The sequence below is a fragment of the Panthera uncia genome, chromosome B4 (assembly GCF_023721935.1).
Source record: "Panthera uncia isolate 11264 chromosome B4, Puncia_PCG_1.0, whole genome shotgun sequence".
Taxonomy (NCBI): domain Eukaryota; kingdom Metazoa; phylum Chordata; class Mammalia; order Carnivora; family Felidae; genus Panthera; species Panthera uncia.
In genome coordinates, this window is record NC_064809.1 from 89844528 (window position 1) to 89856686 (window position 12159).

Here is a 12159-nt window from a genome sequence, read left to right on the forward strand (position 1 = left end):
TTCTTAAAAGTCTTCTTTTTTGAAAGTTAAAGAAAAATTAAACATTTGTAGTTCCTCTTTATATTCGCGTCATAGCAAATTTTTTTCAAGGCGGTATTAACATCTCTTAATGACCAGAAGAAAGGTCATTAACTTGACCAAAGATCCGTCTTTGAAGATAGTATAGAGAAACATTCTCTTTTACAGTCAAAATCATTTGACTTATTTTGAGTCTCAAGTCTCTTTTATTTTGTTTACTTGCTGGCTTGCTATTCCCAAGGCCCCGATTTAGCTTCATTTGCATTCCAAACTATGAAAGAGTCCAGTTTTTGTGAGTTTGCCCTCACAAAATCTATGACAAAGCTGAGAATCATGGTAAAATAATCTCCATCCCAGATAAGAATCTCATCTCCCCAAACAAGAACTTCAAATCTTCAGTTTAAAAGTGCCACCCAGGGGCGCCTGGGTGGCGCAGTCGGTTAAGCGTCCGACTTCAGCCGGGTCACGATCTCGCGGTCCGTGCGTTCGAGCCCCGCGTCAGGCTCTGGGCTGATGGCTCGGAGCCTGGAGCCTGTTTCCGATTCTGTGTCTCCCTCTCTCTCTGCCCCTCCCCCGTTCATGCTCTGTCTCTCTCTGTCCCAAAAAATAAAAAAAAAAAAAAAAAAAAAAAAAACGTTGAAAAAAAATAAAAGTGCCACCTAACCCCAATGCCCTGTCTGACCTGATTTGTGAGCAGACTCAGTGTAGGTTTCTATCCAGATGTCCTGCTTGGTAGCAAAAAGAAGAGATTAGCCAATTGAATTATATTTTAATATTTTCTATCCATATGGAATACTTTGGGTCTAATAGCAGAGCATAAAAGCCCAACTCAGCTGAAATATGAACTACCATTTGTTATTATCAATCCTGTGTGTCATCATTACCAGCCTCATATTTCAAGAGGACAGCTGGTACTTACAAGGTCAATGACAGTTTTATACAAAAACCCCAAATGAAAGGACTATAGACATCAAAGATTTGGGACAATCATATAGAGAAAGACTGCCATATGCTAACTCATCCATTCCAAAAATTGGGTTTTTATTTTTGGTACCTATGATGGAGAGATGGGAGGAAGTTGAAAAGGAGGATTTAGTAAAAGCTATCAATATGATACTTTACTTTCCAGTATAAGTCAAACATTCCATAAGAGGAGTTGCTAGGGAGAAATATACCCAGATGATTGTTACTACTGAATATTCACTCCCTGTTGGTGAACTCATTTTGAGAAAGCTAGATGCTAATACAAAACCATTCAATTATACAGCAGGATAGTAATGATCTCACAGACTGATGAAAACAAATCAAAATCAGCTCAGTGGTACCAAGGAATAGATGTGGACATGCTGTGCTAGGCTTTCAATGACCTTGGTATGTTTACATTAATGAAAGAGGGATACCAAATTTTCAAAGTCTTTTGATTTTCAGAACTAAACAGGAATCAGAATCATGATAGCTATACCTCACTTTTCTTGCTTCAGGGGAAGAGTGGAGTAATTGTGAGAAATTACCCAAATTCAGGATATTCATCCCAGATAATGACACCATTACTCCTTCCTGTCCATGTATGAAATGCAATGATTCAGGCATTTGGGAGCAGTAGGAGGAACCACAGGATGTTCCCAATTATTTCAACTTTCCATACTGCCCACCGTATGTATTTACCTTCATTTTGAAATCATGAGTTGAAGCTGTTTGGAGAATATTGTGGAAGAAGAAGAGTGACAAACCCAGGAAAATGGAAGACATAGCCGGGACCTATATTTTTACATAGGAAAATTATGCAGTAAACAAAATTTTATTTCAAGCCTCTAAACTTCCTCTACTCAATGTTTTCCTGTTCCTGCTTTCCAGCTTCCTCAGTATTTGTGCTCATTCTTGGGCCCTCCCCCTCTTTTTGTTATTAAACTGTGTCTTCTGGTTTGCTAAGGAATTGAAAGGATGCACATACGCAAAAGTCTGTTTTATATAAAAGTGTGTTTTGTACAAAAGCAACATTTTACCCAAACCATTCAATAAAAGAATTGAAAATTGAGTTATCCCCAACTCATGTCAGAGATTCAGCAGTCTGAAACTCAACTGATCCTGCTTTGGATTGTGGCTACTTTATTATTGCGATTATGATGACCTCAGTCCCAAATCATCACACCAAGGATATATGAGCTTGTGGTGGGAGATAGTTCTTTCAGGTATGCACTGGTGAGCAGGATGCCTCAGTTTCTGCAGATAGTTCTTCCAACTGTGCAATTTCTTCCCACAGATGCTTTTTACATTCTCACCTCAAACTATCTTAGAGTAAATTTACTTAGAGTAAACTTCAGCCTCTAGCTCAAATCCAGCCCCAGCATGTGCACCACACACTCCCAGCAATGGGGGAGACAGACACTTATTAGCTGGGTATCTAGGAACTGTAAGAGAAATTGCATGATCATCTGTTTCTATAGCCCTTCCATTCATTCAACACCAGAAATCAGTTCTTACTAGTCTCTCCTCCTTACGTTTTCTCAGGGAAAAAGTCTAATTTGAAATTAAATGTAAATTCAGTATAGTGTTACCTCTCTAAGGTATCTTTGCATTTAAAAAGTAAAAGCTTTGTTTCTTATTCAGGAGTTATGTATATCCACAAGCGGGAGAGGGAAATATCTATGTGTGCGCCCAGGGGAAGGTACAGATACATGCACAGGGGACCCTGGGGGTGGGGGAAAGGGGTGCAGATAGAATACCTTAGCCAAGCCTACATAGATCTTACACATGTCCCAAGTTATCTCAGACTCAGAACATTCATCTATGAATGAATGATAATGTAAGCGTATGTTTACCAACAACAAATATCATGCCCCTTTGCTGTTCTTTTTCCCTTAGGCATTGATCCCTGTGTAACACACTACATGTATTTTACCTACTTTATTGTTTCTGTTGCTACTAGAATATATTTCCATTACCTGGACCAGTGCCTGCTGCATAGTAGATAATCCAAATTTTTGAATGAATTATTTATATGAATACTACACCTTTGCATATACTTTTGTCAGTTGTGTGTGTTGTAATTATATTTTCCTACTGTGCGTTCATTTTTTTCACTGTTTTTATGATGTTTTTGGTGAATAGAAGTTCTTAGTTTTAATTATTTTCTTTCATGGTATTGCTATTTGTGTAGAGTTAAACAAGACCTTCCTGCTTCAAAAGCCATGAAATGATGATACTCTTCTATTTTGCCTCTTTAAAGTGCTATTAGTTGTGGTGTTGTTGTTGTTGTTGTTGTTTTTCCAACTATAGGTCTTTGATTTGTATATGATGTGAAGTAGTGGTTTAATTTTCTTTTTTGGCCCATATGGATAACCACTGTTTTAGCGTCATTTATTGAATATTCCAAACATTCCCACTGATTTTCAGTGCTTCTTGCCATGTATCAAGCATCCATGTATGTATACTTGCAACTGTTTTTAGACTCCCTTTTGTTCTACTGGACTTAGTATCTTTCCCACCTTCTATATTAAATATTGCTATTTGATACACGAAATTCTCATACTTTATTTTTCTTTTTGAAGAGATCATGACCATTTTAACCTTTTGGCTTTTTACATAAATGTAATATTAGCTAATAAATTTTCCCCTTACATACATACACACAAACATCTATTGAAGCTATAAATCACGTAACGGTAGATTGAAACCTTAATAATATTGAGTTCTTGGGGCGCCTGGGTGGCTCAGTTGGTTGTGCATCCGACTTCGGCTCAGGTCGTGATCTCACAGTTTGTGAGTTTGAACCCCACATTGAGCTCTCAGCAGACAGCTCAGAGACTGGAGCCTGCTTCGGATTCTGTGTCTCATTCTCTCTCTGCCCCTCCCCTACTTGTGCTCTGTCTCTCTCTGTCTCTCAAAAATAAATAAATGTAACAAAAAAAATTTTTTAAAGAATATTGAGTTCTTTCAGTCTATTAACATGGCATAGTTCTCAATTTAGTTAGGTCTTCTTTAATGTCTCTCAATCAAATTTAGAATTTTCCCTTTAGAAGCATGAACATCTTTTGAGTTGATTCCTGGGTACTTCATATTTTTGATGCTTTTGAAAATTTTATTTTTGTTCTGGATGTCAACTATAAGTATTAAAACTACAATTTATACGTGAAACTACAATATGGTTTTGCATGTTTAGTGTCTACAGGAAACTTGTTAAACTCTACTATTAATTCTAATACTTTGTGAGTAGATTCTTTGGTATTTTCTACGTATATCATTATATCTGTGAAAATAACCATTTTGTATTTTCTTTCCTGATCTCTTCACCATTTATATAATTTTATTCTTTACTATGATATTGAAGACCTTCACTACAATGTGGGATAGAAGTAGTGATAGTAAGCATCTCTGGTGACTCATTTCTAATATAAAAGCAAAACTTTTAATATGTTGCTATTAACTATGATGTGTATAATAGGTATTTTTGTAGATACAATAGGTATTTTTGATTTTGTCAGTGGATTAACAAAGCACCCTTTTATTTATAGATTGCTAAGAATTTTTTCATGAAATGATGCTAAATTTTATTAAATACTGTTTCTGCTTCTTGGCTTGGTGGATTATATTTTTGCATATTGCTAGATTTGGTTTGCCAATATTTTGTTTACGAGTTTTGCATACTTTTTCATGAGTGAAATTAGTTTATAATTTTTCTTATATTATCCTTTTAGATTCTGGTGTCAAGGTTTTGCTGACATAAAATGAGTTGGCAAGGGTTCCCTCTTTTTAAAATTTTCTCTAAGAGTTTACATGAGATTCAACGATTTCTTCTTTAAATTCTTGGGAAAACTCACCTTTGAAGTTATTTGGTCCTAACCTTTCTTGATAGAAAATTTTGACTTATAGAGTCAATTTATATAATAGTTATAGGACTACTCAGGATTTCTGTCTTCTTTCCCCCCCTCCCAGCTTTATTGAGACATAACTGGCATGTAGCATTGTGTATGTTTAAGATGTACAACATGAGTATTTGACACATGTATACTGTAAAATGATTATCACAATAAAGGTAGTTAACACATCTGTCATCCCAAATAGTTACTATTGTTTTTTGTGTGTGATGAGAACATTAAAGATCTGTTCTCTTAGCATTTTGAAGTGTGTGAAGTACAGTATTGTTAACTACACTCACCCTGTTGTATGTTAGTCCTCCAACTTTATTCATCTTATAACTGGGAGTTTGTACCCTTTGAGCAATATCTCCCTAGTCACCACCTCCCCACCCTGGCCACTGGCAACAACCATTCTACTCTCTGTTTTTATGAGTTCAACTTAAAAAATTTTTTTTAATGTTTATTTATTTTTGACAGGGAGAGAGACAGAGCATGAGCAGGGGAGGGACAGAGACAGAGGGAGACACAGAATCCCAGGCAGGCTCCAGGTTCTGCAGTGTCAGCACAGAGCCCAACGCGGGCTTGAATCCACCCACTGTGAGATCATGACCTGAGCCGAAGTCAGTAGCTTAACTGACTGAGCCACCAAGATGCTCCTCCATATAGTATTTTTATTATCACTTAGTTAAAAATATTTTCTGATTTGTATTATAATTTCCTTTAAACAATATGGTTGTTAGAAACATATTTTTAAATTTTCAAACCTATGAGGATTTTCTGGTTCTCTCCCTCATTTTCCTTTCTAGTTGAAATGCAATGTGGTTAGACAATTTATAATGTATGACTTCAACCCTTTGAAAATTGATGGGTCAGTAATCAATTTCATAAACTTTCCTGAGCCCTTAAAAATAATATATATTCAGCAGATGCTGGTTATTGTGTTCTATATATGCTCATTATGTCAAGTGTGTTAATTATCCTGTTCAAATTTTCTCTTTCTATGCTAAACTCTTATCTATTTGTTTAAAGGCTCCTACTAGGATCATGAAGCTATTAATATTTCTATATTTATTTTTATTCATAAATTTTGACACATTAAATATTTCATACCAATTTGAAAAAGCAATATATCTCTTATATTATTATCTTAATCTGTGATAATGATTTTTTTGTCTTGGAAAACATTCTTATAATATTAATTTGCTATATCAGCTTTTTTAGAGGGGAAGAGTTGTAGTATTTAAATGGTTTATATATATATATATATATATATATATATATATATATATATATTAAACTTTTAACACTTCTGTGTTTTTTTGTATTTTAGATATATCCCTCCTAGTAAATAGCATATAATTAGAATTTTTCCGGCCATCTTTATCCTTTATTTAGAGTATTTACTTATAAATTTAGGTTTTTATCTATTTTATTACTTAAAAAAGAATTTGTCCTGCCTATGTCTATTTTATTTTTCTATGTAGCTTCATTTGGACTTCTCTTATACAAGTTTAGTGTTATTTACTTTATTTTTATTCATTTAGTTTTTGCTCTAGATTTACAACATACGTAATTTACAAATGTCTAAAGTTAATAAATACCTTTACTTTTGTCATTGACCTTAAAATACTTTAACTTCATTTAGCCCCTATATGATCTTATTTTGTTTTCTTAAGCATATTTTAATGCTATCATTTCATTAATCCCCAACACATTATCATTGTTGCTCATGACATTCTATGGTCATTTGGATTTACCCCCTATTTAACACTCTTTTTGCCTTCATTTCTTCTTGCATCTCACACCTTTCTCTGGATTATTTTCTTTCTGCCTGAAGTATTCCTTGAGAATTTTCTTTTTAGAGGGTCTAATGGTCACACATTCTTTCAGTTTTTGTTGAACTGAAAATATCTTTATTTTTTCTTCATTGTTGAAAGGTAATTTTGGGTGTTAAATCTGTTGACAGTTTTTCCCTTGAACATATTCAACACATCATTCTCCTATCTTCTGGCTTCTAGTATTACTCTTGAGAAGTCAGTCACTATATCTGATGCTGTTATAATCACTTTAAAATGTGTCTAAGATTTTTCTTGGTTTTCTGAAATTTTACTCTAGTGTGTTTAGGTGTAAATTTCATTTTATTTATCCCACTCAAGATTCACTGGGCATTTAGAATGGCTTGATTGGTGGCTTCCATCTCTAGAAAAATTTCAGTCATAATCTATCTAAATATGTCTCTGTCTTAATTTGTCTCCACTGGAATTCCAATTAAATATATATTCACTTTATCACTTTGTTTTCCATGGCTTTTAATGTCTCTTCCATATTTCTCATTTTTTGCTCTCTGTGTTCTGCATTTTGGATTACTTCTTTTGACCTATCTTCTAGTTCACTAGTCCTCTCCTCATCTCTATCTAATCTGCTATTAAACACAGTTACTTTTTCCCAAATCTGATGGATCACGTTTTATAATGATCTGTTTTTATAATTTCTGTTATCTTGCAGATATTTTCAAGTTGATTTTTTATTTCTGTAAAGGTGGTACAAACAGTTGTTTGGAAATGTCTTATGATTTATCTTTACACTAAGTGTGTAGCAGTTTGGAATCCAAGTTTTACACTGGGATGGATAGGTTTTGGAGGCCCACTGCTTCCCTGTGCCTTCCAGACAGTGAAAACTATGCTTGTTTTCCTTTGTTTTAAGCAGATGTCCTCAAGACAAAAGGAGACTTTGTTCTTGACTTACCATTCTGAGTTGTTTCTTGCATTTAAATTTTAGTCTAATAATCATTTATGTTTTTTCCATGCTCTTAAGGTTAAAAAAAACCTTTAATAAAACGTTATTCAGCATTTTTAGTGGTTTTTAATAGGAGAGTTGGCATGACCTAGTCCTGCATATTACCTGAACACACACACACACACACACACACACACACAGGCTTATTGATAATTTGCAGTTGGGGCATAAAAATGTGTGTTGTTGCTCCCTCAATAAAGTCTTGGCTAGATTCCATAGCTTTTCAGTTACTTCCAGTTTCTAGAAAAATCCTATTTTTATATATAAGATGCATTTCTTAATTATTGGTTCAAAGCTCAACCTCATCTCTTTTCCCTGCTTCCTTAGAGCAGGGAGTAAAGAGTATGATAGTATGTTTAGATTCTTAAACTTCTTTTTTCCTTTCCTTTTCCAGGCATGAATTCCTTCAGTGTTGGTGATACACAGAATTGGCAGAAGTCTCCTCACTTAAATGTTAATTAGACCCTATCTTTGTTCAGGTTCAGTTTGGTTTGATGTGATATTGGGGACCTCTACTGTTGTGAAGAGCTCCTCACAGGCTGTGAGTGTGATTTTCTTGGGGAGGTATTAGACTTCACCTGACACTTTCCATTGCTCAAGAGCCCCTTCACAGAACAGAAGTGTCTCCTATTGTTCCTCTTGGCTGTATGTATTCCCGAGGCCCTCTCAAACTTGAATATCTCATTACATGACTCTCAAAATACACATCTGGGCAGCCTCAAGTCTCCTGTCTCAAAATTCCCATGATCCTTTGTGTGGAGCCAGGGAAATTACCAGGGTCTTTCATGCCCTATAAGGCTCCTAGAAAATAGAATGGGGTAGGAGTCAAACCATTCTTCTTTCTATCTATCTTAAATCCAAGCACTGCTGCCTGATATAGCCTTCCAATAATGGGTCTCCTACTTTGAGAACTCTTCAAACCAAATGCATCTCCAATCTTCAAAGGACATATGGCAAGCAAACCATCTTTTCCCCATAAATGGAAAGAATGTCTAAAATCACAGTGCCATAGTCTTAGATCTCCAAAGCCCCCAAATGCTAAGAACTCTCTGATGTTCTGTTCCTATATAGGATGCATGTATATAAGTCTGTCCCTGAGTCATCATCAAGCTGGAGAATAAAATACTAGTGCCTCACCTTAAAGGTACCCCCAAATGTTCTGTGATGATCGTTTTGGAGTTTTCCTCATTGAATTTCAGTGGGGAGAAAACAACCTCCTCTTCTTCCTGTGAGAAAGGAAGAAGGATCCTTCTACTTTTACTTTTGATCTTATATAACTGTGGGGTAGGGAGGAAATGACATTGGTGCTAGGTGCTGCACTGGTATTTTCCAGCAAGGCTGCAGGGGGAAGACTGGCCCCAGAGGTTGGATATTAGATTGTGAGGTGATGATTGACTTTCATCCTTAAATGCCCTTAGCCTCAATTGTGGGAGAATAAGAAGGATCTAACTCACCTTGTTAACAGTATACATATTCTTGGGGTGCCTGGGAGGCGCAGTTGGTTAAGCATCTGACTCCTGATTTTGGTTCAGGTCATATTCTCACAGTTTTTGGGATCAAGTCCAATGTCTAGCTCTGTGCAGCATGGAGACTGCTTCGGATTCTCTGTCTCCTTCTCTCTCTGCCCCTCCCTCTCACTTTCAAAAAGAAATAAACATTAAAAAAAGAAAGTCTTAACAGTATACATATTCTTAGTGGATATACCTCCAGATGTCCACAGTTGCTCTTCTCTTCTAGGGTAGTGGGCTTTTGGATGATGTGAAGATATTTCTTTTCATTTTTCTTTATATTCATCTGTATTTTCCAATCTTTTCCTAATGACATACATTCATTGTATAATACAAATAAAGCAATTTTTCTGCATACTCCACCTTTATTAATGGATGATTGCTAGACTCCCTTAAAAATATTAATCAGATTATTACTAGTTACATTTTAGTTTACTGGAAAAATTGCTTTCCTTCTCAGATGTGGAAATGAATTCCATGCCTTTTGACTCTTTTTTATATATACTTGAATTTTAAATTCTGCCACCACATTTTGTTTTGACTTTCAACTCACACTTTAATAAAAGTAATTTCTGTTTCAAAGCTGTAAAGGAAATGGAAAACTGAAAATTAAATTAAATGTTATACTTAATCTCTGACTTAGCATGAAAATACCTCCTCCAAACAAGAGATAGGTGGAAATGATAATTGTTCTGTGCCAGACATTCTAAGAGAAAAATTTAAATATGCACATATAGGCTTCTTCTAAGATGGCAAGTTCTACCACTGCCTCCCCCAGGTAGAAGGAAGCTCACTGGCATTCAATTGAAGTACTTCCTTGACCCGATTGAATAAATTCTTTGGTCAGTGAAGGAGACAGAGAACTTGGAAATGGTTCTTGACCAGCCTGGTATTTTTCCATTTTATCTCTGGCTAGCTATGTGTTCTTTTCAATTGCGCTTGTCTGTTCCAGTACATCAAGTTCATTGGGATGCACTTCCAATTTCCAGATGAAAATTCTTTTTTTTTTTTTCAGATGAAAATTCTTAATTGAATATCATTTGAATGTTTTTCGTTCTGGCACCATAACCTAAACAAGGCAAAGAGTTTTCAATTCCATTAATCGTATGTTTATTAGGCATCTTCTCTGTGCCAAGTTTTGCACTAGACACTATTAGAGATTGGAAGATGGGAGAATCAACAATGATTCAACCACAATAGTGTCATGTACATTGGTCTTAGAACATTCTTTTAAAAATGTGGTATCTTCTTTCAAGGACAGTTTAGTGCACAGGATAAGAGTTCCACATATTAACAACTAAAAAGCAAGACAAGGAGAAATTATTCAGTGTTGAATAGTTTGGTGTAGTTAATCGGTAAAGGAACACAGGTATGGAAGAATCTGTGATCAGCAGTGATGGAGGGTGGTTAAGTAAGAACATCAGATGAGCTTTAAGAATGAACAGGCACTGGGTAGTCAGAGTCAGGCAAGGACTTTCTGTGTATGAAAAGTAACAAGAAAAAATGTACAGAGCATGGAAAGAGTGAATCCACAGCCTGATCAGAACAGAGTGGGTAATAACTAGAAATAAGTACTGTGGCCCCATGCACCTGTCTACAGATGCCAGGAAATAGAGAGAAAGAAAGGGAAAAGAACAGAGGGGGCAGTTGACAAGTAGAAGAGAAGAGTTTGCAATTATTCATGATATGCATTTGTGAAGTAAATATTTAAAAATACTTGTTCAACCTCACTTGCAGTAAAAAAAATAAATGAAATGACAGTATTTTAATCAAAATTGATATCCCAAACATTAATTACTTACTCCAAAGGATAATAGTACATATATGGCCTTTTTAATATTGTCTCATTTAATTTATATAACAATTCTATGAAGTAGGAATTGCATTTGGTTACTACTAAAAGAGATAGGAAAAACAGCAACTGAAATAAGAAAGAATTTTTTTCCCCTTCACATAAAAAAACTCCAAAGAAAACCCTGATTCAGTCCCATGGCCATGAGAGACTCAGGCTTATTTCGTCTCTGTGTTCATCAGACTTAATAAATGGCTTCTAGTCTCATGATTATAATATGGTCATTATAGCTCCCATCATCATATACATGTTCCAGGTAGGAGACGGAAGTAGGGAACTTGAAATGTAGAAGGGCATACTTCCGATCTATTTTTAAAAATAATTCCAAGTTGGGTGCCTGGGTGGCTCAGTCAGTTAAGTGTCCAACTCTTGATCTCAGCTCGGGTTTTAATATCAGGGTTGTGAGTTCAAGCCCCACATTGGGCTCTGCACTGGACATGAAGCCTACTTGAGGAAAAAAAAAGAGATTCCAAGTTACAAGTGCTCTTTAAAGAGATTTCCAAAGATTCCAGTTCAGTGATCCATGACCTCATCCCTCTCTGCAAGGAAGGATGGGAAATGTACTTTTAGCTGATCATATACTGCCCCAATAATAAAGAGTTTCTACTAGTAAGGAAGAGGGGGAAATGTATCTTAACTAGGCTGTTAGCAGTCTGTCAGAGTAATCTTACTACCATTTTACAGCTGAGGGAACCGAACCTCCAAAAGGCTAAGTAAACTAACTCAGTCACATAAACATGTCCTAAGTACAGCTCCTTCATCAGACTTTCTCATGTGCATATTGAACAATTATTCTGCTCTCAGGATTTATCACTCTCCAGCTGCAAGGAGATACTTCAGTATCATCAAGAGGACTGAACAATTTCTGATATGTATACATTGGGGTCAATCTTGCTGCAGTTGAGGCTTGTGTAGGTGTGGTTTGTGGAAGGCTTGGGAATGAAGCTTTTCCACAGATACAATACTGCTTTGTATATATTTCATTTCAACTCTACCAACCACGTCTCTCCCATCATTCCCTTCCATTTAACATTTATCCATTTGTCATTCCTACCCAAATATCCACATTTCTATTTCTTTCAGACCTGACACCCAGCTACTGGCACCATTTTCAAGAGAAATTGTGAGC